This window comes from Lithobates pipiens, unplaced genomic scaffold, assembly GCF_037356315.1.
Source record: "Lithobates pipiens isolate NorthernLeopardFrog02 unplaced genomic scaffold, aLitPip1_a1.2 Scaffold_16, whole genome shotgun sequence".
Lineage (NCBI taxonomy): Eukaryota > Metazoa > Chordata > Amphibia > Anura > Ranidae > Lithobates > Lithobates pipiens.
In genome coordinates this window covers 270,835,907-270,861,090 of record NW_027507748.1, presented here as the reverse complement: position 1 = coordinate 270,861,090, position 25,184 = coordinate 270,835,907, and the positions used below count along the sequence as shown (strand labels likewise).

The window sequence follows — 25,184 nt, the reverse complement described above, 5'->3', positions numbered from 1 at the left end:
CATTTGGGTACAGTGTAGCATGACCGCGCAATTGTCATTCAAAGTGCGACAGCGCTGAAAGCTCAAAATTGGTCTGGGCAGGAAGGTGTTTAAGTGCCCGGTATTGAAGTGGTTAATGGCATCCCAGTCTTAGTCTGTAGGGTTCAATATTGAGTTGGCCCACCCTTTGCAGCTATAAAAGCTTCAACTCTTCTGGGAAGGCTGTCCACAAGGTTTAGGAGTGTGTCTTGGGAATGTTTGATCATTCTTCCAGAAGTGCATTTGTGAGATCTGGCACTGATGTTGCATGAGAAGGCCTGACTCCCAGTCTCCTCTCTAATTTCTCCCAAAGGGGTTCTATTGGGTTCAGGTCAGGACTCTATGCAGGCCAGTCAAGTCTCTTACACCAAACTCACTCATCCATGTTTTTATGGACCTTGCTTTGTGCACTGGTCCAAATCATTCGGTGGAGGGGGAATTATGGTGTGGGGTTGTTCTTAAGCCCTTAGTTCCAGTGAAGGGAACTCTTAAGGCATCAGCATACCAAGACATTTTGGACAATTTTATGCTAAGTATAAAGATTTGGGGTGGAGGAACTTGACTGGCCTGATGTCAACCTGATAGAACATCTTTGGGATGAATTAGTGCAGAGACTGCGAGCCAGGCCTTCTCATCCACATTAGTGCCTGACCTCGAAAATGCACTTCTGGAAGAGTGATCAAACATTCCCATAGACACACTCCTGAACCTTGAGGGTAGTCTTCCAGGAAGAGTTGAAGCTGTTATAGTGGCAAAGGGTGGGCCAACTCAATATTGAACCCTACAGACTGGGATGCCATTATAGTTAATGTGCGTGTAAAAGCAGGTGTTTCCAATACTTTTGGTAATATCGTGTATGATAGATAGATAATAGACAGAGTGACAGACTGTGGGTAGGTGATAGATAATAAAGTATGACTGTATAATGAAATGAATGTAGTTCCAGATATGTTGTATTTATCCTTGAATCCTCTCCTCCATACACAGAGTAGGTCCTAGGCCATGTAATGTGATCTAGCATTCCTATCAGTGTGCTCTCTCACTCTCAGTCAGTGTATGTCTATCAGACCCCTTTCACAACGGGGCGTTTTTCAGGCAGTTAAAAGGGTTAAAAGCGCAGCTGCCAAAAGCTCTTTTCAGGTGTTTTTCAGGTGCTTCCCATTGATTTGAATGGGAAGGGGCACTTTAGGAGCTGTGTATTGACTGCTCCAAAAGCGCTGCAAAGAAGCTGCTTGCAGAACTTTTTTTGAACCCCTGCCAGTGCAGCGCCTCAGTGTGAAAGCACTCGGCCTTTTATAGTGGGATTGCAGTTGTGGCTTCTTTCAGGCGCTTTACAGGCACTTTTTTTTTAGCTAAAGCGCCTGAAAAATGCCCCAGTGTGAAAGGGATCTCAGTGTGAAAGCATTCGGGCTTTCACATTGGGAGTTCAGATGAGGCTTCTTTCAAGCGCTTTACAGGCACTTTTTTTTTAGCTAAAGCGCCTGAAAAATGCCCCAGTGTGAAAGGGATCTCAGTGTGAAAGCATTCGGGCTTTCACATTGGGAGTTCAGATGAGGCTTCTTTCAAGCGCTTTACAGGCGCTTTTTTTAACGCTAAAGCGCCTGAAAAACACCACAGTGTGAAAGGGGTCTCAGTCTTCTCTCTGTCAGTCAGTGTATGTCTATCAGTGCTCTCTCTCTCTCTGTCAGTGTATGTCTATTAGTCATCTCTCTCAGTCAGTGTATGTCTATCAGTCCTCTCTCAGTCAGTCAGTGTATGTCTATCAGTCCTCTCTCTTAGTCAGTGTATGTCTATCAGTCTTCTCTCTCAGTCAGTCAGTGTATGTCTATCAGTCCTCTCTCTCAGTCAGTCAGTGTATGTCTATCAGTCCTCTCTCTCTCAGTCAGTGTATGTCTATTAGTCATCTATCTCTCTCAGTCAGTGTATGTCTATCAGCCCTCTCTCTCAGTCAGTGTATGTCTATCAGTCCTCTCTCTCTCAGTCAGTGTATGTCTATCAGTCCTCTCTCTCTCTCAGTCAGTGTATGTCTATCAGTCCTCTCTCTCTCTCAGTCAGTGTATGTCTATCAGTCCTCTCTCTCTCAGTCAGTATATGTCTATCAGTCCTCTCTCTCTCTGTCAGTGTATATCTATCAGTCCTCTCTCTCAGTCAGTGTATGTCTATCAGTCCTCTCTCTCTCAGTGTATGTCTATCAGTCCTCTCTCTTAGTCAGTGTATGTCTATCAGTCTTCTCTCTCAGTCAGTCAGTGTATGTCTATCAGTCCTCTCTCTCAGTCAGTCAGTGTATGTCTATCAGTCCTCTCTCTCTCAGTCAGTGTATGTCTATTAGTCATCTATCTCTCTCAGTCAGTGTATGTCTATCAGCCCTCTCTCTCAGTCAGTGTATGTCTATCAGTCATCTCTCTCTCTCTCAGTCAGTGTATGTCTATCAGTCCTCTCTCTCTCTCAGTCAGTGTATGTCTATCAGTCCTCTCTCTCTCTCTCAGTCAGTGTATGTCTATCAGTCCTCTCTCTCTCAGTCAGTATATGTCTATCAGTCCTCTCTCTCTCTGTCAGTGTATATCTATCAGTCCTCTCTCTCAGTCAGTGTATGTCTATCAGTCCTCTCTCTCTGTCAGTGTATGTCTATCAGTCCTCTCTCTCTCTCAGTCAGTGTATGTCTATCAGTCCTCTCTCTCTCAGTCAGTGAATGTCTATCAGTCCTCTCTCTCTCTCTCTCTCAGTCAGTGTATGTCTATCAGTCCTCTCTCTCTCAGTCCTCTCTCTCTCTCTCTCTAAGTCAGTGTATGTCTATCAGTCCTCTCTCTCTCAGTCAGTGTATGTCTATCAGTCCTCTCTCAGTCAGTGTATGTCTATCAGTCCTCTCTGTCAGAGTATGTCTATCAGCCCTCTCTCTCAGTCAGTGTATGTCTATCAGTCCTCTCTCTCTCAGTGTATGTCTATCAGTCCTCTCTCTCTCTCTCAGTGTATGTCTATCTGTCCTCTCTCTCTCTCTCAGTGTATGTCTATCTGTCCTCTCTCTCAGTGTATGTCTATCCGTCCTCTCTCTCTCTCTCAGTGTATGTCTATCAGTCCTCTCTCTCTCAGTCAGTGTATGTCTCAGTCCTCTCTCTCTGTCAGTGTATGTCTATCAGTCCTCTCTCTCTCTCAGTCAGTGTATGTCTATCAGTCCTCTCTCTCTCAGTCAGTATATGTCTATCAGTCCTCTCTCTCTCTCAGTCAGTGTATGTCTATCAGTCCTCTCTCTCTCTCAGTCAGTGTATGTCTATCAGTCCTCTCTCTCTCAGTCAGTATATGTCTATCAGTCCTCTCTCTCTCTGTCAGTGTATATCTATCAGTCCTCTCTCTCAGTCAGTGTATGTCTATCAGTCCTCTCTCTCTGTCAGTGTATGTCTATCAGTTCTCTCTCTCTCAGTCAGTGTATGTCTATCAGTCCTCTCTCTCTCAGTCAGTGAATGTCTATCAGTCATCTCTCTCTCTCTCAGTCAGTGTATGTCTATCAGTCCTCTCTCTCTCAGTCCTCTCTCTCTCTCTCTCTAAGTCAGTGTATGTCTATCAGTCCTCTCTCTCTCAGTCAGTGTATGTCTATCAGTCCTCTCTCAGTCAGTGTATGTCTATCAGTCCTCTCTGTCAGAGTATGTCTATCAGCCCTCTCTCTCAGTCAGTGTATGTCTATCAGTCCTCTCTCTCTCAGTGTATGTCTATCAGTCCTCTCTCTCTCTCTCAGTGTATGTCTATCTGTCCTCTCTCTCTCTCTCAGTGTATGTCTATCTGTCCTCTCTCTCTCTCTCAGTGTATGTCTATCTGTCCTCTCTCTCAGTGTATGTCTATCCGTCCTCTCTCTCTCTCTCTCTCTCTCAGTGTATGTCTATCAGTCCTCTCTCTCTCAGTCAGTGTATGTCTCAGTCCTCTCTCTCTGTCAGTGTATGTCTATCAGTCCTCTCTCTCTCAGTCCTCTCTCTCTCTCTCTCTCTAAGTCAGTGTATGTCTATCAGTCCTCTCTCTCTCAGTCAGTGTATGTCTATCAGTCCTCTCTCAGTCAGTGTATGTCTATCAGTCCTCTCTCTCTCAGTGTATGTCTATCAGTCCTCTCTCTCAGTGTATGTCTATCTGTCCTCTCTCTCTCTCTCAGTGTATGTCTATCTGTCCTCTCTCTCAGTGTATGTCTATCCGTCCTCTCTCTCTCAGTGTATGTCTATCAGTCCTCTCTCTCTCAGTCAGTGTATGTCTCAGTCCTCTCTCTCTGTCAGTGTATGTCTATCAGTCCTCTCTCTCTCTCAGTCAGTGTATGTCTATCAGTCCTCTCTCTCTCAGTCCTCTCTCTCTCTCTAAGTCAGTGTATGTCTATCAGTCCTCTCTCTCTCAGTCAGTGTATGTCTATCAGTCCTCTCTCAGTCAGTGTATGTCTATCAGTCCTCTCTCAGTCAGTGTATGTCTATCAGTCCTCTCTCAGTCAGTGTATGTCTATCAGCCCTCTCTCTCAGTCCGTGTATGTCTATCAGTCCTCTCTCTCTCAGTGTATGTCTATCAGTCCTCTCTCTCTCTCTCTCTCTCAGTGTATGTCTATCTGTCCTCTCTCTCTCAGTGTATGTCTATCTGTCCTCTCTCTCTCTCTCTCTCAGTGTATGTCTACCTGTCCTCTCTCTCTCAGTCCGTGTATGTCTATCTGTCCTCTCTCTCTTTCTCAGTGTATGTCTATCTGTCCTCTCTCTCTCAGTCCGTGTATGTCTATCTGTCCTCTCTCTAAGTCAGTGTATGTCTATCTGTCCTCTCTCTCTCTCTCTAAGTCAGTGTATGTCTATCAGTCCTCTCTCTCTCTCTCTCTCTCAGTCAGTGTATGTCTATCAGTCCTCTCTCTCTCTCTCTAAGTCAGTGTATGTCTATCAGTCCTCTCTCTCTCAGTCAGTGTATGTCTATCAGTCCTCTCTCAGTCAGTGTATGTCTATCAGTCCTCTCTCTCTCAGTGTATGTCTATCAGTCCTCTCTCTCAGTGTATGTCTATCTGTCCTCTCTCTCTCTCTCAGTGTATGTCTATCTGTCCTCTCTCTCAGTGTATGTCTATCCGTCCTCTCTCTCTCAGTGTATGTCTATCAGTCCTCTCTCTCTCAGTCAGTGTATGTCTCAGTCCTCTCTCTCTGTCAGTGTATGTCTATCAGTCCTCTCTCTCTCTCAGTCAGTGTATGTCTATCAGTCCTCTCTCTCTCTCAGTCAGTGTATGTCTATCAGTCCTCTCTCTCTCAGTCCTCTCTCTCTCTCTCAGTCAGTGTATGTCTATCAGTCCTCTCTCAGTCAGTGTATGTCTATCAGTCCTCTCTCAGTCAGTGTATGTCTATCAGTCCTCTCTCAGTCAGTGTATGTCTATCAGTCCTCTCTCAGTCAGTGTATGTCTATCAGCCCTCTCTCTCAGTCCGTGTATGTCTATCAGTCCTCTCTCTCTCAGTGTATGTCTATCAGTCCTCTCTCTCTCTCAGTGTATGTCTATCTGTCCTCTCTCTCTCAGTGTATGTCTATCTGTCCTCTCTCTCTCTCTCTCTCAGTGTATGTCTATCTGTCCTCTCTCTCTCAGTCCGTGTATGTCTATCTGTCCTCTCTCTCTCTCTCTAAGTCAGTGTATGTCTATCAGTCCTCTCTCTCTCTCTCTCTCTCAGTCAGTGTATGTCTATCAGTCCTCTCTCTCTCTCTCTAAGTCAGTGTATGTCTATCAGTCCTCTCTCTCTCAGTCAGTGTATGTCTATCAGTCCTCTCTCAGTCAGTGTATGTCTATCAGTCCTCTCTCTCTCAGTGTATGTCTATCAGTCCTCTCTCTCAGTGTATGTCTATCTGTCCTCTCTCTCTCTCTCAGTGTATGTCTATCTGTCCTCTCTCTCAGTGTATGTCTATCCGTCCTCTCTCTCTCAGTGTATGTCTATCAGTCCTCTCTCTCTCAGTCAGTGTATGTCTCAGTCCTCTCTCTCTGTCAGTGTATGTCTATCAGTCCTCTCTCTCTCTCAGTCAGTGTATGTCTATCAGTCCTCTCTCTCTCTCAGTCAGTGTATGTCTATCAGTCCTCTCTCTCTCAGTCCTCTCTCTCTCTCTCAGTCAGTGTATGTCTATCAGTCCTCTCTCAGTCAGTGTATGTCTATCAGTCCTCTCTCAGTCAGTGTATGTCTATCAGTCCTCTCTCAGTCAGTGTATGTCTATCAGCCCTCTCTCTCAGTCCGTGTATGTCTATCAGTCCTCTCTCTCTCAGTGTATGTCTATCAGTCCTCTCTCTCTCTCTCAGTGTATGTCTATCTGTCCTCTCTCTCTCAGTGTATGTCTATCTGTCCTCTCTCTCTCTCTCTCTCAGTGTATGTCTATCTGTCCTCTCTCTCTCTCTCTCTCAGTGTATGTCTATCTGTCCTCTCTCTCTCAGTCCGTGTATGTCTATCTGTCCTCTCTCTCTTTCTCAGTGTATGTCTATCTGTCCTCTCTCTCTCAGTCCGTGTATGTCTATCTGTCCTCTCTCTAAGTCAGTGTATGTCTATCTGTCCTCTCTCTCTCTCTCTAAGTCAGTGTATGTCTATCAGTCCTCTCTCTCTCTCAGTCAGTGTATGTCTATCAGTCCTCTCTCTCTCTCTCTCTAAGTCAGTGTATGTCTATCAGTCCTCTCTCTCTCTCTCTCTCTCTCAGTCAGTGTATGTCTATCTATCAGTCCTCTCTCTCTCTCAGCCCATGTATATCTATCAGTCCTCTCTCATACACAGGACAGCATTTCCTCTGAGTGTGCAGCACTTCTCATCCTCCGCCCTCCAGAACATGAAGTGTTAACCCCACGGCCGGCCCATTGCCATCCTCCAGGAAGGAGTCAGCGTGGGGTGCAGGACCTGTCTTCCGTCCTAAGTCAATCTTCTAGGGCTGCGAAAGGAAGATAAGATCCTTAGGGTGAGTGCTGTGGCCAAGTGTCAGCTCTTGGGATCAGGCTGACAAATGCATTGCGTTAGATGGAAAGTTCGTGTGCTTGTATGTGTCATCTGTGCAGATTGCTGGGACTTCCAGCTTTAGACTGGCCGGTCCATAGAGACAGCCATACAGATGTTCTAGATGGGGCCATCCAGACCTCACCCTTTGATTTGTGGAATACTGTAACACACAGTTGTGACAACAGAACATGAGTGCACACTAGAATATAGTTGATATATTTTTACACTTTGAAGCAGATGTTTAACCCATTTATTTCCAAGCTGTATGTAAATAGGGCCCACCTGCCTTTCTGTCATAGAAACCCGTGTACAGCCACAGAGGTGTAACTAGAATCTTCAGGGCCCCGGAGCAAGAAACCATGAAGGGCCCCCACCAGGGGTGTTGCTGGGTCTACAAAAGATCTGGGGCTATAGCCCATAGCAGTGACGTAAAGGAAGTCATATGCTTGGACGGGCATACAGATGTATACAATATACGTGTGTGTGTGTATATATATATATATAGTGCAGATCCCCCCTTTAGCTGCATTCAGACCTTCAGCTCATAAAACGCCCAACAAGCAAAATCCCATTAATTTCAATAGCACCTGTTCACATCTGAGTATTTTGTCACCTGAAGCAAAACGACTGAAAAAACGTGCTACGCTCAAAAAAGAACATTGGTGAACTGAACAAAATCACAGTAAAAAATGTGTGACTTTGAAACACTCAGGTGTGAATGCAGCCTTACATCAGGGTCCCCAGAGAGCCTTCCCTAACATCAGGATCTTCAGAGAGCCACCCTACTTACATTAGGATCCCCAGAGAGTTCCCCCCCCCAATACATTAGGGTCCTCCGAGAGCCCCTCCTTACATCCACAGAGGGCCCCCCCTTACATCAGGGTCCCCGGTGAGCACCTTCCTTGCATCAGGGTCCCTGACCCGGGCATGTATCAGCTACAGTGTAGAAGCAGAGCGACTCCCTGAAGAGTGAAGCTGATGCAAGCCTGGGTCAGAGGCCCCTCCCCTCTCCACTGTATACATTTGGAAAGAGAAATACAAGCCCTAGAGAGATCTCACGGGCACCATAGAGATGCCAATTGCCTCCTCCCACCTTCCCCCCTGCATGTTAAACGGGCAGCCAAGAGTGCAGGGGGAGATGCCAGATCTTGGGGTCCCCCCTACAGAGCCCTCTAGTTCTGTTACTGCACAGCCACATATATACATCACTTTCTTGTTCTGGGTTTGCCCCCAAAATTGTGACCAAGCTGTCAACAAGAGCTCACAGTCAACTCCCATCAATCAGTATCTGATAGGACAGGCTCCTGATAAAGTCAGCATCCTGCAGCCATTCACAGTGCCACTTGATCACAGTCCCCTCTTACCAGCCTTGGGCATCACAGCCCACTTAAAGGGCAGTCTTATGACAGCAAGGGGTTAAAATAGTTCTAAAGCCTTAAACTGGCCATACACCTATAGATTATCTGCAGATTTTCTATGGTTAGATGAAAAAAGTGCAACAGATTTCTCCATGTTCACTAAACTTTATGGATGGAGGAATCTGCCACTTTTTCCATCTAACCATAGAAAATCTGCAGATAATCTATAGGTGTATGGCCAGCTTAACATTTTTTCTTGGCATGCGATGTATGTAGGCCAGTTGAGTGGAATCTGGTGCTTTTAATTTAATTTTTTTTTTTTTTTTAAAGGTGCAGCTCCTCTTTAAGTCCGCCTGCACTTTTATGTAAAAAAAAAAAAAAAGCCAGCAGCTACAAATATTGCAGCTGCTGACTTTTAATAAATTGTCACTTACCTGTCCCAGGGTCCAGCGATGTCGGCAGCAGATGACGTGCAATCACTCGTCTCTCTGCTGCCCCCGCCGCCATCCTCGGTCAGGGAATTGGGAAGTGAAGCATGCGGCTTCACTGCCCGGTTCCCTACTGCGCATGCGCATCTGCACTGGTCCCCGTTGTGTCCTGGGAACTGTGTGTTTCCCAGAACACAACAGGGGCGGGGTATCTGTGGCTAGCTTGTCCCGGAAGTGGGTGCAGATACCTGGATTATCCAGGTATCTGCACCCCCCTAAAAGGTGCCAATTGTGGCACCGGAGGGGGGGAGGGATCAGATGAGTGGAACTTCGACTTCAGGGTGGAGGTCCGCTTTAAGCTGGCCATACACTAGTAAGAATTTTCACTGCGAAATGAAAGTAAAATTTTTTTTGAAGTATTCTTGAATAACAACATTCATCATGTCATCGAGTATTTTAGTATGAATGTTCATACAAACATTTGTTCGAAAATCTACTTCTGTATTGCCAGTCGTACAATCTGATGTGCTTAGTAGAGCATCTTCCAGCTTGGTCTGCGCCAAATCCCTGAAATTCTGAGAGGCGCGCAGTGCTAACCACACAGGAATGTTGCCTGTTCTTCCTCCTCATGGTTGCATGACCTATGAGTCTCAGTGCCACAGGTGTGCCCCAGTCTCTATGCTGCCAGTGCATGTCAGTCTAGGCAAGTACCTAGATTAAGCTTACCTGTAGGTCCAAGAAATATCACCTAAACCTACACGGTTCAGGAGATATTTACTAAAAGACAGTCACAGCTGTCTACGGCGTATGCGCAGTAGACAGCGGCGCGCAGGCGCACTAGCGATATGCCGTTAGTGGGGGCTCCCATGTGCGGGAGTGACGTCATCGCTGCTCCGCCGCTGTGAGTGGCCGGAGCGGTGATACCGGAAGAAGATGGATGCTCCGGACTACAGGGGACAGCGGTGACATCGCTGGCTCCTGTGTCAGGTAAGTGACACATAATGGGCTACGATGCGATGCATAGTAGCCCATTATACTTTACCTTTGCAGGGAGACAAAGAGGAAGTAAACCCATCAGGGTTTACTTCCTCTTTAATTTTGTTTTTATATTGAAAAATCTGCCCTCCTGAACCATATTTACCCCCTTAAGAATAAGCTGTTATAATTGCAGCTCATGCATGTGCTAATGATGTGTTTAGGTAAATATATTTTAGAAACAGTAATTATTATTCAGGATTTATATAGCGCCAGCAATTTACGCAGCACTTTACAATATAAAAAGGAGACAATCCAGTTACAATACAATAAAATACAAGAGAATAAAGAGGGCCCTGCTCACAAGAGCTTACAATCTAATAGTGAATAGTAATTCTCTTCTCTATGTAATGCAGATAGAGCATGGTTTGTGGAAGGGGCTACGCATAGCTTTTGGCAACACTAGGCCAGTGTTCTCAACTCCAGTCCTGAAAGCGCACCAACAGGTCATGTTTTCAGGATTTCTCTCAGATGAAAGAGCTGTGGTAATTACTAAGGCAATGACACTGATTAAATCACCTGTGCAAAATAATGGAAAACCTGAAAACACGACCTGTTGGGACGCCTTGAGGACTGGAGTTGAGAAACACTGCTCTAGGCCATGGATCTCAAATTACACGTCACATGATGCATTGTAAAACTCTTGACATTCTCAGACATGACTAAGCATGATGGGAATTGTAGTTCCTGAACAACTGGAGTGCCACAGTTTGGAGACCCCTCTAGGCCATCAGCTGTTGCAAGCATTTGAAAGGAGTGTGTCAAAACTGCTACATTGTATTTTATAGACATTTCCAGCAAAAGCCCTTTTTTCTCCTGTGGCTGTGGTTAAAAAGTACGCTGACTGGCAGTAGAAAAATAGTATACATTGTTGCATACTTTATAAGTGTTATAAGGTCTACTAGTTCAATCTTCATGGCCACAACTGTCAGATCATATTGCTGATGCAACTTCCTGCTGGTGCACTGAATGAAAAGTTCCTTCAGCCTAAAAAAAAGTTTATTTTATTTATTTTTGTTTCCGAGTTAATATGTGGTTTTGTATCTGCAACAAAATATTATTATAAATTCTGAGCTGTTTATCAAACACTCCATGTAGTAAAAACAAATGGTGAATGCTGCTTTTGAAGGTGAAAGGCAATGTGAATAAATTCCAAGAAAACTTTAAAAGCATTTACTAAATCCTCCCCACCATGTTATTTAACCTCTTCCTGCTGAGGTTAACACATTTATAAGGTAGATGGGCTGGTGAGCCTCAACACCCAGCCACTGTACAAATGTGTCCATGTGGCTCTGAGGGTCTATTAGGGTTGTCACCTCATTCCTTTAAACCTGAACACTTATGAATTATACAGGTTCTGTGGCTCATTAAGGTGGTAATTAAACTTGGTGGCTTACCTGCATTAAATTTGCCTCAGAACTCGTGTAATTCATATGTAGAAAAAATTGGGGAAATTACTGCGCTAAACCAAAGTATATCAGAAAAGCTGCTAACACGCAAACAAAGTTCAAACAAATGTGAGAACACAGTGTAGCGCTAAAAAGTTATATAACAGCAATAAAACTGCAGTAATATGTGTGTAACCTATAGACAAATCTAGTGAACATGTAAAAAATCCAATGTTCACTTGCTGTGAACAGAAAAATCTGTGAAAGTTCAAGAAAAGTGTCCATCTAGTACATAACTGGTGAATCTTCGATAAAATAAGGATGGTTCAAACAATATGAGACTAGCTGTGAAGCTGTAGAAATAAAGAAATCCTCTAGCAAAGGAATATGGATGGGTACTCTTACAGGATGCAGTGGACCCACTTACCGGTGGTAGTGGGTCAACCATGCTTGTGTAGGCCGAATGCCTCAGGGTTAGAAATTGTCAGGAAGAGGGTCACTCCAAACGGGATGGTTCCACTCCTCGACAATGATGGTCCAACCAAAGTTCCTGAATTCATATGGCTCTTTAAGTCAGATATGAAACTTCCACCCAATAAGGGAGCCCTCTGGAGGTCGATGGTATATACAAATAGGCTCAACTGAATTCATATGGCTCTTTAATGCGATATAAAACCTCCTCCCAATCGGGGGGCCGTCTGGAGGTCGATGGTATATACAAATAGGCTCAATCCAACTGGGGTAGAGATAAGAAAAAATGGAGATGCTCCATATGGTGCAGGTCAAAAACTGAGAGGTTTTTATTTAAAAATACAGTACATCATAGTAAATGAATAAAAAAAAAAAAACTGGTGATCACGAGTAATAAAAGTATAAAAATCAATGTGGGGAGCAAGCGTATCGAGCCCGATGCATTTTGTCCCAACGGACTTCAACTGGGGCATCTGTTAGGGTTGCCACCTCATCCCTTTAAACCCGAACACATATGAATTATACAGGTTCTGTGGCTGATTAAGGTGGTAATTAAACTTGGTGTCTTACCTGCATTAAATTTGCCTCAGAACTTGTGTTATTCATATGTGTTCGGGGTTTAAAGGAATGAGGTGGCAACCCTAGGGTCTATGCTGAGAACATGCCCACTGCGCACTTCCAGCACACCAACCAAACTGACACCGACGGTCCCCAGTCTCTGTATGTGTAAGCCACCTGAGCCGTTCCTTCAGAGTCCTGTCCTGTAAGCGGAGTCTCCTGCGTACAAACACGGGAGTGAAATCATCATGGCTCCGGCCACCTGGAAGAAAGTCCAGGTAAAGAAGGAAGCCCTCTTAGTGGCCACAGCATGGCACTGGAGGGCTTAAATTTCAGGTAAGTTTCACATACTGTAATGGGCTAGTATGCGATGCATACTAGCCCATTATGGCTTTATCTTGCAGGTTCCAAAAATAAACCCACACACAGCTGTTTACTACCGCTTTAAATGGTGCACCATACATTTCCTATCCACATTGCCTCATTCTGCACACTAATCTGTACTTTCTTACTTTGACAAACCAAATTCTTCTGCTGTATGTTCCCTATTTCATACCGCCTCATTCTGTACACCGTGCTGTACTTTTCACCCTTTCCACAGTGTATAGTTTCTGTACACTGCTTATACTCCCTATTCCACATCACTTCATTCACTAGACTGCTGCACATTACCTATTACATTCTACCTCATTCTGAAAGGATAGTTGTTTATACCCTGCCAAAACACTATGAATTAAACCATTTTATTTTAACCCCCATCCTGGCCACCCCAGGGTGCTTTAAAAATGTTCTGCATACCCAGGGGCGGGAAGGATGGGCGATCCCCAGCATCCTGCCATCTACCAATCATTCGTCCGGAGTGAGAGCTGTCTTTCAAAGCTTGGTCTGCCAGCAGTGATCATGATCTTGGCACAGAAACACTGGATGCCCAGTAACGCATATGTGCGGCGTGTGGGCTTTAAAGCCCACCCCTTTGCCGCTGCAGGGTAGCAACATGTTAATAACAAACTGTACTATTATTATTATTATTATTATTATCTGATGTGCAAGGAAAATTCTTTAAACTTTTTCTTATTGGTTTAATATATCTAGCTGTGTCCTGGGAGGGGTAATTGTGGGGTCCAACATGCTTCTCCTTTACTGACACTTTTTGATTTAGAGGTTTAGATTAGCGGTCTCTGCTCCCAGAAACATGTAATTATTTGTTTTTTTAAGTTTATCTTTGCTGGATAGCAAGCACTCTCCTGTGCTGGAGATTCAGACCATACCTTTATACCCAAATTCTCTGCTTTCGTATTGGCCACAGTGTCATGTCCCCCCTGCAAACACACAATACCTTTTTTAATATGAGAACTACAGGTTTTAAAGTGGACCAGTTAGGGCAAAGTGACCTGTTTGCTTGATAGCTTGTTGGCTATGCTGTTGATAATTGCCCTCCTTACTCACCTGATTTCACCTGCTGTAACTCTGTAATATACCTTGTACTTTTAGGTATGGGATATATATGTAGCACCCTGGAGTTAAGGCAGGGTTTCTCCTCACAAATCTACTTGCCAGGAATAATTATCCTGGTTGATTGTTGGAGATCTATTGATTTCTCTTAGTTTGGCCTTGTTGCACTTTTCTCTTCTACCACTAGGTGGCCGGGTACTGGGTGATACTAAATATGAGAAGGGCAAAGCAAGGTCAGGTTATGGGTATAATGTGGTATCTCAGCCAATGGGCAGGGGTTTTCTTGAATCCCTTGGCCTGCTGGGAGAGCCTGAATCTTTGGGTGGAGTCAGGTGATCTATGTTCTGAGCCACCTGGATGGCTGTCTGGGTCTATGTGTGTTGTACTGCCTGGGCTGCTAGGCCGGAGATGGGGCCTATCGTGGGCACATCTGGCTGCTAGGCTGTCTGAGGGCCTATCTAGAAGCAAGAAAGCAGCGCAGAGTTGGGCCTGTGGCTTTCAGTCCAACCAAAAGTGATGGTTTTGCTGGCCTGAGAACCTGTCATGGTCGGAGGTAGAAGGGAAGCTGTCGCTACTAAGGGACCAACCACCTTATTACCAGGGTCCACAGTGAGTAACTGAAGCAAGTACCGGAGCAGTATTCTTACCAACTGGGGACAGGGAAGAATTGGGAAACTTCAGTTGGTATCAAGCCAGGGACCCGGCCAGCGGAGGTGATGCTTGATGGGTATCTTGAGTGCCAAGCTAGGGACCGAGCAGGCCAGTGGGGGGACTCTTGATGGGTATCTTGAGTGCCAAGCTAGGGACCCAGCAGAGAAGCAGGGGTGACACTTGAGGAAGATACCAACGTGAAGATTGGAGGCGCTCAAGGGATTCCGTGGCAGTGAATTAGTGGGTCTAGTGAATGACTGGGAGCTCAGTGGGCTGAAGAACTACAAGGAGTGATTGTAGTGAAAGAGAAAGGACTGTTACGTTTTGTGTTAGGAGCTGTTAAAGACTGTTGCCATAGGAGACAGCATTCCTGCACCTGCAGATGTGGCGTCTTGCTAGATGCCTTTCCCTGCATGGCTGTCCACCTATTGAAGTCTCAGAGTCTGCCAATTAATATTTCAACTACCTAAGGGTGTCCTGGCCCTTAACCCTTTCTCCCCCCAAAATGTTTAACCACTTTCAGACCGGACCATTTTGCTGGTAAATGACCAGAGGTCTTTTTACACTTTGGCACTGCGCTGCTTTAACTGGTAATTGCGCGGTCATGCAATGTTGTACCCAAACAAAATTTGCGTCCTTTTCTTCCCACAAATAGAGCTTTCTTTTGATGGTATTTGATTGCCTCTGCGATTTTTATTTTTTGCGATATAAACGTAAAAAGACCGCAAATTTTGAAAAAAAATGATATTTTCTACTTTTTGTTATTAGAAAAATCCAATAAACTCAATTTTAGTCATACATTTAGGCCAAAATGTATTCAGCCACATGTCTTTGGTAAAAAAAAAGTCAATAATTGTATATTTATTGGTTTGCGCAAAAGTTGTCACATCTACAAACTAAGGTACGTTTTCTGCAATTTACGCAGCTTTTAGTTTACGACTGCCTATCTCATTTCTTGAGGTGCTAAAATGGCAGGGCAGTACAAAACCCCCCCAAATGACCCCATTTTGGAAAGTAGACCCCCTAAGGAAATTGATAAGAGGCATGTTGAGCCCATTGAATATTTTATTTTTTTGCCTCAAGCGATTGAATAATGACAAAAAAAAAAATTTTTTTTTTTTTTTACACAAAGTTGTCACTAAATGATATATTGCTCACACATGCTATGGGCGTATGTGAAATAACACCCCAAAATAAATTCTGCTGCTTCTCCTGAGTACGGGGATACCACATATGTGGGACTTTTTGGGAGCCTAGCCGCGTACGGGGCCCCGAAAACCAAGCACCGCCTTCAGGCTTTCTAAGGGCGTACATTTTTGAGTTCACTTCTCACTACCTATTACAGTTTTGAAGGCCATAAAATGCCAAGATGGCACAAAACCCCCACAAATGACCCCATTTTAGAAAGTAGACACCCCAAGCTATTTGCTGAGAGGCATGTTGAGTTCATGGAATATTTTATATTTTGCCACAAGTTGCGGGAAAATTACAAACTTTTTTTTTTTTTTTTTTTTTTCACAAAGTTGTCACTAAATGATATATTGCTCACACATGCCATGGGCATATGTGAAATGACACCCCAAAATAAATTCTGCTGCTTCTCCTGAGTACGGGGATACCACATATGTGGGACTTTTTGGGAGCCTAGCCGCGTACGGGGCCCCGAAAACCAAGCACCGCCTTCAGGCTTTCTAAGGGCGTAAATTTTTGAGTTCACTTCTCACTACCTATTACAGTTTTGAAGGCCATAAAATGCCAAGATGGCACAAAACCCCCACAAATGACCCCATTTTAGAAAGTAGACACCCCAAGCTATTTGCTGAGAGGCATGTTGAGTCCATGGAATATTTTATATTTTGCCACAAGTTGCGGGAAAATTACAAACTTTTTTTTTTTTTTTTTTTTTTCACAAAGTTGTCACTAAATGATATATTGCTCACGCATGCCATGGGCATATGTGAAATGACACCCCAAAATAAATTCTGCTGCTTCTCCTGAGTACGGGGATACCACATATGTGGGACTTTTTGGGAGCCTAGCCGCGTACGGGGCCCCGAAAACCAAGCACCGCCTTCAGGCTTTCTAAGGGCGTTACAGTTTTGAAGGCCATAAAATGCCAAGATGGCACAAACCCCCCCCAAATGACCCCATTTTGGAAAGTAGACACCCCTAAATTTAGGGGTACACTAGTGAGACTAGGTAATAAATGGCGGGTGCCCTGAAACTATAAAAAAATAACTAACCAACCAGCGTCACCTGTAACAGTTATATGGTGATCACTGGTGAAAGGGTTAACTAGGGGGCAATCAGGGGGCTTTATGCGGTAGTATATGGGGGTCCCTGGCGCTATAAAAAGCTGCGGCGAACCTAAATACCTACCTGCCTAACTAGCGTCACCTGTGACACTAATACAGCGATCAGAAAAACGATCGCTTATTAGGCTGGGTTCACACTGGAGCGATGCGGGAACGCCACGAATGCGCGGCGGGTTCCCGCATCGCATGCCTCCCGGCGGCAGTTCACACTGCCCTATGCGAACTGCTGGGAGTGTCAGTGAAATGTTACTGACACCCCCAGATCAGTTCGCATATCGCAGTGCGATCTGCAAACTCGGATCGCATGGTGTGAACACCCATGCGATCCGATTCTGCTGCGGGCCAAAAAAAGGGTCCCGTGCGAATTTGCGGCGGGTGCGGCGGGTGTGGCGGGTGCGGCGGGTGCGGCGAATGGCTGAACTCGAATCGCACAGAGATCGGATGTGATTTGCACTGCAGTGCGGTGCGAATCACATCCGTTCTCATAAACCGCTGCAATGTGAACCCAGCCTTAGTGACACTGGCGACGGGGGGTGATCACGGGGTTAAACCTTTATTGGGGGGGTTAGGGGGGTACCTTAGAACTAAAGGGGGCTAACCCTAACTGCCCTAACAGTTATTAGTCACAAATGACACCCGCCGGGTGATCAGGGGGTTAAACCTTTATTAGGTAATAAATGGCGGGTGCCCTGAAACTATAAAAAATAACTAACCAACCAGCGTCACCTGTAACAGTTATATGGTGATCACTGGTGAAAGGGTTAACTAGGGGGCAATCAGGGGGCTTTATGCGGTAGTATATGGGGGTCCCTGGCGCTATAAAAAGCTGCGGCGAACCTAAATACCTACCTGCCTAACTAGCGTCACCTGTGACACTAATACGGCGATCAGAAAAATGATCGCTTATTAGGCTGGGTTCACACTGGAGCGATGCGGAAACGCCGCAAATCCGCGGCGGGTTCCCGCATCGCATGCCTCCCGGCGGCAGTTCACACTGCCCTATGCGAACTGCTGGGAGTGTCAGTGAAATGTTACTGACACCCCCAGATCAGTTCGCATATCGCAGTGCGATCTGCAAACTCGGATCGCATGGTGTGAACACCCATGCGATCCGATTCTGCTGCGGGCCAAAAAAAGGGTCCCGTGCGAATTTGCGGTGGGTGTGGCGGGTGCGGCGGGTGCGGCGAATGGCTGAACTCGAATCGCACAGAGATCGGATGTGATTTGCACTGCAGTGCGGTGCGAATCACATTCGTTCTCATAAACCGCTGCAATGTGAACCCAGCCTTAGTGACACTGGCGACGGGGGGTGATCACGGGGTTAAACCTTTATTGGGGGGGTTAGGGGGGTACATTAGAACTAAAGGGGGCTAACTCTAACTGCCCTAACAGTTATTACAGTCACAAATGACACCAATGCAAAAAAAAAAAAAAAAAAAAAAAAAATGACATTGGTGTCACTGTGACTGGGGGGCAGGGGTAATTGGGGGGGTGATCGGGGGGTAAAGGGGGGGTGTGAGTGTGCCTGGCATGTTCTACTGTGTGTGTAGAGTGTTGGTGCAACTCACCGATCCGCTCTCCTCCGTGTCGGAACGGAAAATACCGACACGGAGGAGAGAATACATCACTTCCTCTCCTGTGTTTACATTACAGGAGAGGAAGTGATGTCACGGGGGATTCCTATTCGTCGGGAGCGATCGCGAGGGGGTGGCCATGAACGAATGGCCGTCCCCTCGTCCGGGATCGCTCCCGCACGAATACCGACCGCCGCAGGCACCGGGCGGGGGCCCGATCGGGCCCCCGACCCGCGGGAGGCAAGGGACGTACATGTACGCCAATATGCCTGCCCGTGCCATGCTATCGACGTACATCGTCGTGCGGCGGTCGGCAACTGGTTAAGAGAAATAAACTTTCTTTAACATTTAAGAAGTGTCTGATGCCCAATAACTTTAACTACTCTGCACCCATCTCACAACCCACTACATACAGAAGGATGTCAGATATCCCTGGCTGAGAGCAGATCGGAAGGGCCTTAGTTCTGTGTTGGCTCCAACCCATGCCCGTACTGCATGGGTTAGCTTCTTGTTTTTGTCTAGGGGTAAGGAGAGTGGGAAAATACTTATCTAATCTGCCTATCCTCCAACGGCAAGATTGGTCCCTGTTGCTTCTGCAGTCTATCATTTTTTCCCTAGCCCCGCTCTGGTAGACAGGAACAGTCCACCACTATAGCACATTAGAATAGCCCCATCGCATGGGGAAAAAGAATTAAAAAAATTCTCAGAGTTCTGCTTTAAAACATACACAGAACTTTTCTTGTGGCTTTGAAAGCTTTTCAGGGTGGCAAAGACCATTTATTAGCAGTGAGGGGGCAGGCTATCTAGAACACTTTTTTTTATTTCTCTGAACCAGAGGTAGGCAACCTCGGCCCTCCAGGTGTGCTGAAACTACAAGTCCCATGAGACATTGCAAGACCCTGACAATCACAGGCATGCCTTCTAGAAGCAGAGGCATGATGGGATTTGTAGTTTCACCACACCTGGAGTGCTAAGGTTGCCTACCCCTGCTCTGAACAGTCCAAGTTTCCTATAAATAGACCATCAATGTATATGCAATATCTTCAAGATTAAACCAAAGCTAAATTCTTGCTTTACCTTCAGAAATAGTTTACTGTGACACAATTATACAGAAATTGTCTACTCTGATTTCTGATTACTGTGCAGCCGAGTTCAAAAAGTGAAACTAAAGTTTAAATAGCATGTAATTACATGTTTTCAGACATGTGATAACTAAGGAAATATATATATATATATATATATATATAATATATTCATGTGTGTGTGTGTATATATATATATATATATATATATATATATATATATATATATATATATATATATATATATATATATATATATATATATATATATATATATATATATATATTACGTGTGTGTGTGTGTGTGTGTATATATACACACAAACACTTGTATATAGTATATGTATTCATTTTTAACCCACTGATGCCGAAAGAAGCCTTCCTCTTATCACACCAGTTCTCTCCCAGATTCTCCACCTCTGAGCTGGTGAATCTGGAAGGGAGATATTTCAGTGTAAAGGCTGTGAGATCTTCAGATCTCTATTTTATAAACTGGCCGTTTGTGGCAAAACGGTCCTATACTGTGATGAGAAGCAGAGAACATGTTTTCTACTTCTTATTGCAGCTATATAAACCGGAACACACCAGAGATAAACAGAGATGAGGATCACTGCTGATCTGTTTTATAAACGGACACCTGAGAGTGATCATCACTGGGCCAGGTTAAATGAATCGTTGAACCTTTAACCACACACATTGTACCCATTGCCATGTTTTTAATAGAAACACGCATCTTTTCTAGCAGCCACTGCTACAACTCTGACCTTTAAAAAAACATCTATATCACTCGCTGCCATGCCTAGGCAGGAAAGTAACAGAGTTTACACTATGGTAGGTTCTTCAGTGAGGTGAAGTTATTTTATTTCAGAGAGATCATTCAGAGGTTTTGAAATATAATTTTACTGAAAATAAAACTGGTGCAAGAAATATTTGTAGAAAAAAATTGCTAAGCTGATTTAAGCAACAGTAAACCAAATGAGAGCTATGTGTAGTATTTTATTATTCCCAGCAGACATACGCTTAATGCCAGCTATCCTTGGTACATTTGCATTTACTTATGACAATGCTTTACAATACAAAAAACAACATAAGGCCTCATGCAGATGGACATTTTTACGGCTGCTTTTTTGAGCGTTTTTTGCAGCTTAAAAACGCCTGGCATGTTAGTATATGGCTTCATGCCCACCAAGGCATTTTTGAGCTGTAAAAAAAAAAACCAGGACCAGTGCTGTTACAGAGCTAGAGCTGTAGAAACGCGAATCGTGGAAAAACGCGCAAAAAACGCCAATGCAAAACGCGGTAAAAATCGAGTTTTTAACAGCCATTTTTTTTTTTTTTTTTCCCCAGCCGTCGGAGCTAGCTTTGCAGACAGTTTTTTAAAATGTCCGTGTGCATTAGGACTAATATGTGATTTTTTTTTTTAATTACCAAACATGACATAGTTCTGTCTTTTCATACTTCAGCATGTTGTAATCTAGTCGGGTTTGGTATCTACATCAGATTGAATTTATTCTGCAAGTGATCAGAACTTTGCAGTGAACCAAAGGCGAGGCAAAATCCAGTAAAGTAATTTTTCACTTTTAAATCCTTTTATATGTCTACATTTATAATATCCTTTTTAGTAACCATTTCTTGTACCGGTTTTCCATTCTTTTCATAACAGTTTTTTAGAAATCTGAAAGTTGAATCTCTGAATGTTTCAACTAAGAATTTGCTAACTAATGCTGGCCATACACGGTTCGAATTTTGAAAGAATTTTCTTTCGAAAATCGTATCTAAGAATGTTCATACGAATTTTACACCATTAGGCTGCAACAACAGATGAGTTTCGTGTGGAAATCAAATTTGAGGAATCGGACATGTTGGAAATTTTTGGAAAAATTCATGATTTTCTAATCAATGATGGGAGAATCGTGCAAGAAATGTAATAAGAAAAGAAAATTTACGGAGAGAAAAGATTCCCGGCCAAGAAAATTATTTTCTGTAGCAACATGAGGTGAAATTGAAGGCTTGGTCTAAATCAATGGTGGCATCATCGGATCACAAAAAAAACAAACAAATTTTCTGATTTTGAAAAGAAAATTCGTTTGAAATTCAACCATGTATGGCCTGCATAATGAAGAACTTTGCCTATGTACAAAGCTACTGCAGTGTTATTTCTGTCTGGGTGTGGCAGCAAGTGAAAGACTATTTTTTTTTAAAAGTTCAAAATTGCAATAGCTGATGCTGTAAATGGTGCATGTTTCCATTAGAGTATATGGTGGCTACCATGTATGTTTTAAAAAGGGCTAACCATTCAACTAACCTACCCCAGTGTTGATCACTCCCAATCTACTGGTTTTAGTTTCATAGTTAGTAAGGTTGAATAAAGACACCAGTCAATCCTGAGTGAGTGTCTACAATTGCCCCTATCCCTGTACATTGCACACTCACCTCACATGTCCTTACCCTCAAGGAGCCCACAATACTAGGGCCAATTTTGGACAGAAGACAATTAATCTACCTGCATGTCTTTGGATTGTGGGAGGAAACAGGAGTACCCGGAGGAAACCCACGCAGGCACAGGGAGAACATGCAAACTCCAGGCAGGTAGTGTCTTGGTTGGGATTCAAACCAGCGACCCTTCTTACTGCTGGTGAGAGTGCTAACCGCTACACTACTGTGCCGCCCCAGATTGTTGTCGCTCAAGCTGGAAGCTCCATGTGCATTTTAAGGCTAAGGGAGTAATTGCCACAAGGAGCTCTCCACATGTTTTCTTTCTGTTTCAAGACTTTAACAAGTGGAGCTGGCAGATCAGTGGGTAAAACCTAATGGATCGATCAGGCAAACAGGGACTGTTGTATTATTTGTAAAGGTTTTTTATTTATTATACAGAATAGTATGTTCTGTCATGTGTATGAAAAATATAATGAATATATTAAGTACTATGAGAGAACAGGTTTGTCTACTTTCAAACAGCAGCAATAACTAGAGGTAGCATACTTGCCTGTGCACGTCAATATTTTTATTGTGTGTTAAAAATGCATTCCTATGGGGATCCCAGATATAATGGATTTGTCATTAGGTCCATTTGCATTGTGGCTGCTGGAGAACTGAGATGGATTGCTAACGGAACTCAGCTATTGCAGAAATCAATTACAATAGATTTTGTGAATTGCTGCTAATGGAAACATTGTAAAAACTTTCACATACCTTTTAAATGTAATGTTGTCTCAATAATAAAGATTTATAGAATTTCTCTTGCTCTCAACCAAAAGTATATACGTAACCATAGGCTGATATTTACAGTATCTCATGAGTACACCCCTCACATTTTTGCAAATATTATATCTTTTCTTCGTGACAACATTGAAGAAATGACACTTTGCTACAATGTAAAGTAGTGAGTGTACAGCTTCTATAACAGTGTAAATTTGCTGTCCCCTCAAAATAACTCAACACAGAACTAAACCGCTGGCATCAAAAGTGAGTACACCCCTAAGTGAAAATGTCCAAATTGGGCCCAAATTGTCAATATATTGTGTGGCACTGGTCACCATTTATTTTCCAGCACTGCCTTAACCCTCTTGGGCATGTAGATCACCAGAGCTTGACAGGTTGCCATTGGAGTCGTCTTCCTCTCCTCCTTGACTAAATCATGGAGGTGGTGGATGTTAGAGACCTTGCTCTCCTCCACCCCCCGTTTTGAGGATGCCCCACAGATGCTCAATAGGGTTTAGGTCTGGAGTCCTGCTTGGCCAGTCCATCTCCTTTACCCTCAGCTTTAGCAAGGCAGTGGTCATCTTGGAGGTGTGTTTGCGGTCTCTGAAGGGAGGGGATCATGCTCTGCTTCAGTATGTCACAGCGCATGTTGGTATTCATGGTTCCCTCAATGAACTGTAGCTCCCCAGTGTTGGCAGCACTCATGCAGCCCCAGACTGTTACACCCCCACCACCATGCTTGACAGTAGGCAAGACACCTTTGTCCTTTGTACTCCTCACCTGGTTGCCGCCACACACGCTTGATACCATCTGAATCAAATACGTTTATCTTGGTCTCATGAGACACCAGGATATGGTTCCAGTAATCCATGTCCTTAGTCGGCTTGTGTTCAGCAAACTGTTTGCAGGCTTTCTTGTACATCATCTTTAGAAGAGGCTTCCTTCTGGCATCAAATATGATCCCCAGTACAATCCCTGCAATAGTTGATTTTTAGGCCTCCTAATAGTTGCGCAAAGTTTAAGTTTCTGTCTGAGATGGGGATGATGGCAGATGTGAGGGAGGAGCTCTGACACCTTACCATGCATTTCTCTGTGATTCTGGGGCACAGCTGATTGATATCACCATCAATCCACTCAGCCTCTCCCATGGATGAAGGCCAAGGGTCATCAGCAATGCAGGACCCGATGTGCAGTGGAGACGGCGAGTGATCTCCCCCTGGTGGCACTGCCACAAAGCTGTGCTGTTAACATGGCCACTCCAGAGATCAGGAGGCGGTAGAGTAGAATCGGTTTAAGACTCTCTTGCAGGCCATCATGGGCTGTCAAACTACCCTAACTACAAAAAATACACTCCCTCCAAAATAACATCAGCCTTATTAGGTGGAATATAGAGAGGTTTTGCATTAAGTTGGTGGAGGCATGGACACAAAGGAATTAGGGACCTTGGATTGTAAGTTCCTTGAGGGTAGGGACTGATGTGAATGTACAATGTATATGTAAAGCGCTGTGTAAATTGACAGCGCTATATAAGTACCTGAAATAAATAAATAAGGTCTGTGACCATTTGACATACCTGCATACCTTGCGCACTAAGGTTTGGTTTCTGGAGTCCAGAGCTGAAGATGCGAAGAACTGGAACCACAGAAACAACTTGCGCATTATTCGTCTGCTGGAGGGCACTGAAGGCCAGGACCTTCTGTCAGGTACCTGATAGTAGAGCCTGATATGCAGAGGATGGCCTCTCTTACAGCTCTGACTTGGAGCCCCTGATAGAGCTGACAGGGAGCGCCGAGATGCAGAGTCACATGAGTGCCTGGCAGGATTGCTGAATCTGGAGTTGGAACTCCTGGCCGGACTGTACAGGTTTAGTCCAAGAAAAACAGGAAGGAACAAGCTAGCAACTGAATCCCACAGGCAGAAGTGCAGATGCAGCAGCAGGAAGGATGGTGACACCTCCAAGACTGAAGAGAAGGTAGGTACAGGCAGACCGGGTCATACACAAGCGGGCACGTCGGTAACAGAGGCAGAAGCGGAGTCAAGATACAGGCTGGGTCATCAACGAGCTGGCAGTGGAGTTGTAGGAGGAATAGGCAGGTGCAGAGTGGAGGACAAGCCGAGGTCGGATGCAGGCAGGAAACGGGAACGTCAGGAACAAGCAGGGTCACAACTGGAACAGAAGTCGGGTAAATAGTGCAAGTCACACAGGAAACGCTGTAGAGCAGACAGCACTGATTCCATATACTGACCCTGTTTAAATAGCCATTTTGGCGCCATGAGCGCTCGCTCACCGTACAGCACCACACGCTTGCAAGCACACCCTCGGCAATCTCTCAACAGGAACATAAGTTCTGTCACCACCATTTTGATTGCTGGCATGGGCTTCCTGACATTTTCTCTTAAAAGACCCCTGTTCACTCATCTTCTTCAGGTGGCAATTTTCCATTTTTTTTTGCCATGAGTACATAGAATGCCATCTGTTAACGGCACACCACCTCAAACCTTTATCCTCCATTTGCTCAATTTTCGTGACTGGGACCTGATGCTTTGGGAAGCAAGGAAATTGCTCTGCACAGCTCAATGGATAAGGTAGAGCTTACTCTTTGGCAGAAGGTGATAATATACAGGATGCTCTTTCCAGGTTATCTTTGGGTCTAAGAGGGTAACTTTATTTGTTTCTTTACTCTCCTGAAGAGGCGTCCCAATTGCTAAAAA

General features: G+C 44.5%; 1 protein-coding gene across 1 annotated transcript in view; it reads left to right on the top strand.

Annotated features, from left to right (window-relative positions):
• Positions 1–6,765: 6,765 nt before the first annotated feature.
• Positions 6,766–25,184, top strand: part of BAK1 (BCL2 antagonist/killer 1) — an 83,840-nt gene continuing 65,421 nt past the window's right edge. Inside the window, exon 1 of the mRNA XM_077481404.1 lies at positions 6,766–6,921. The gene's annotated coding sequence lies outside the window, so the exon portion shown is untranslated. The remainder of the gene's footprint in view (positions 6,922–25,184) is intronic.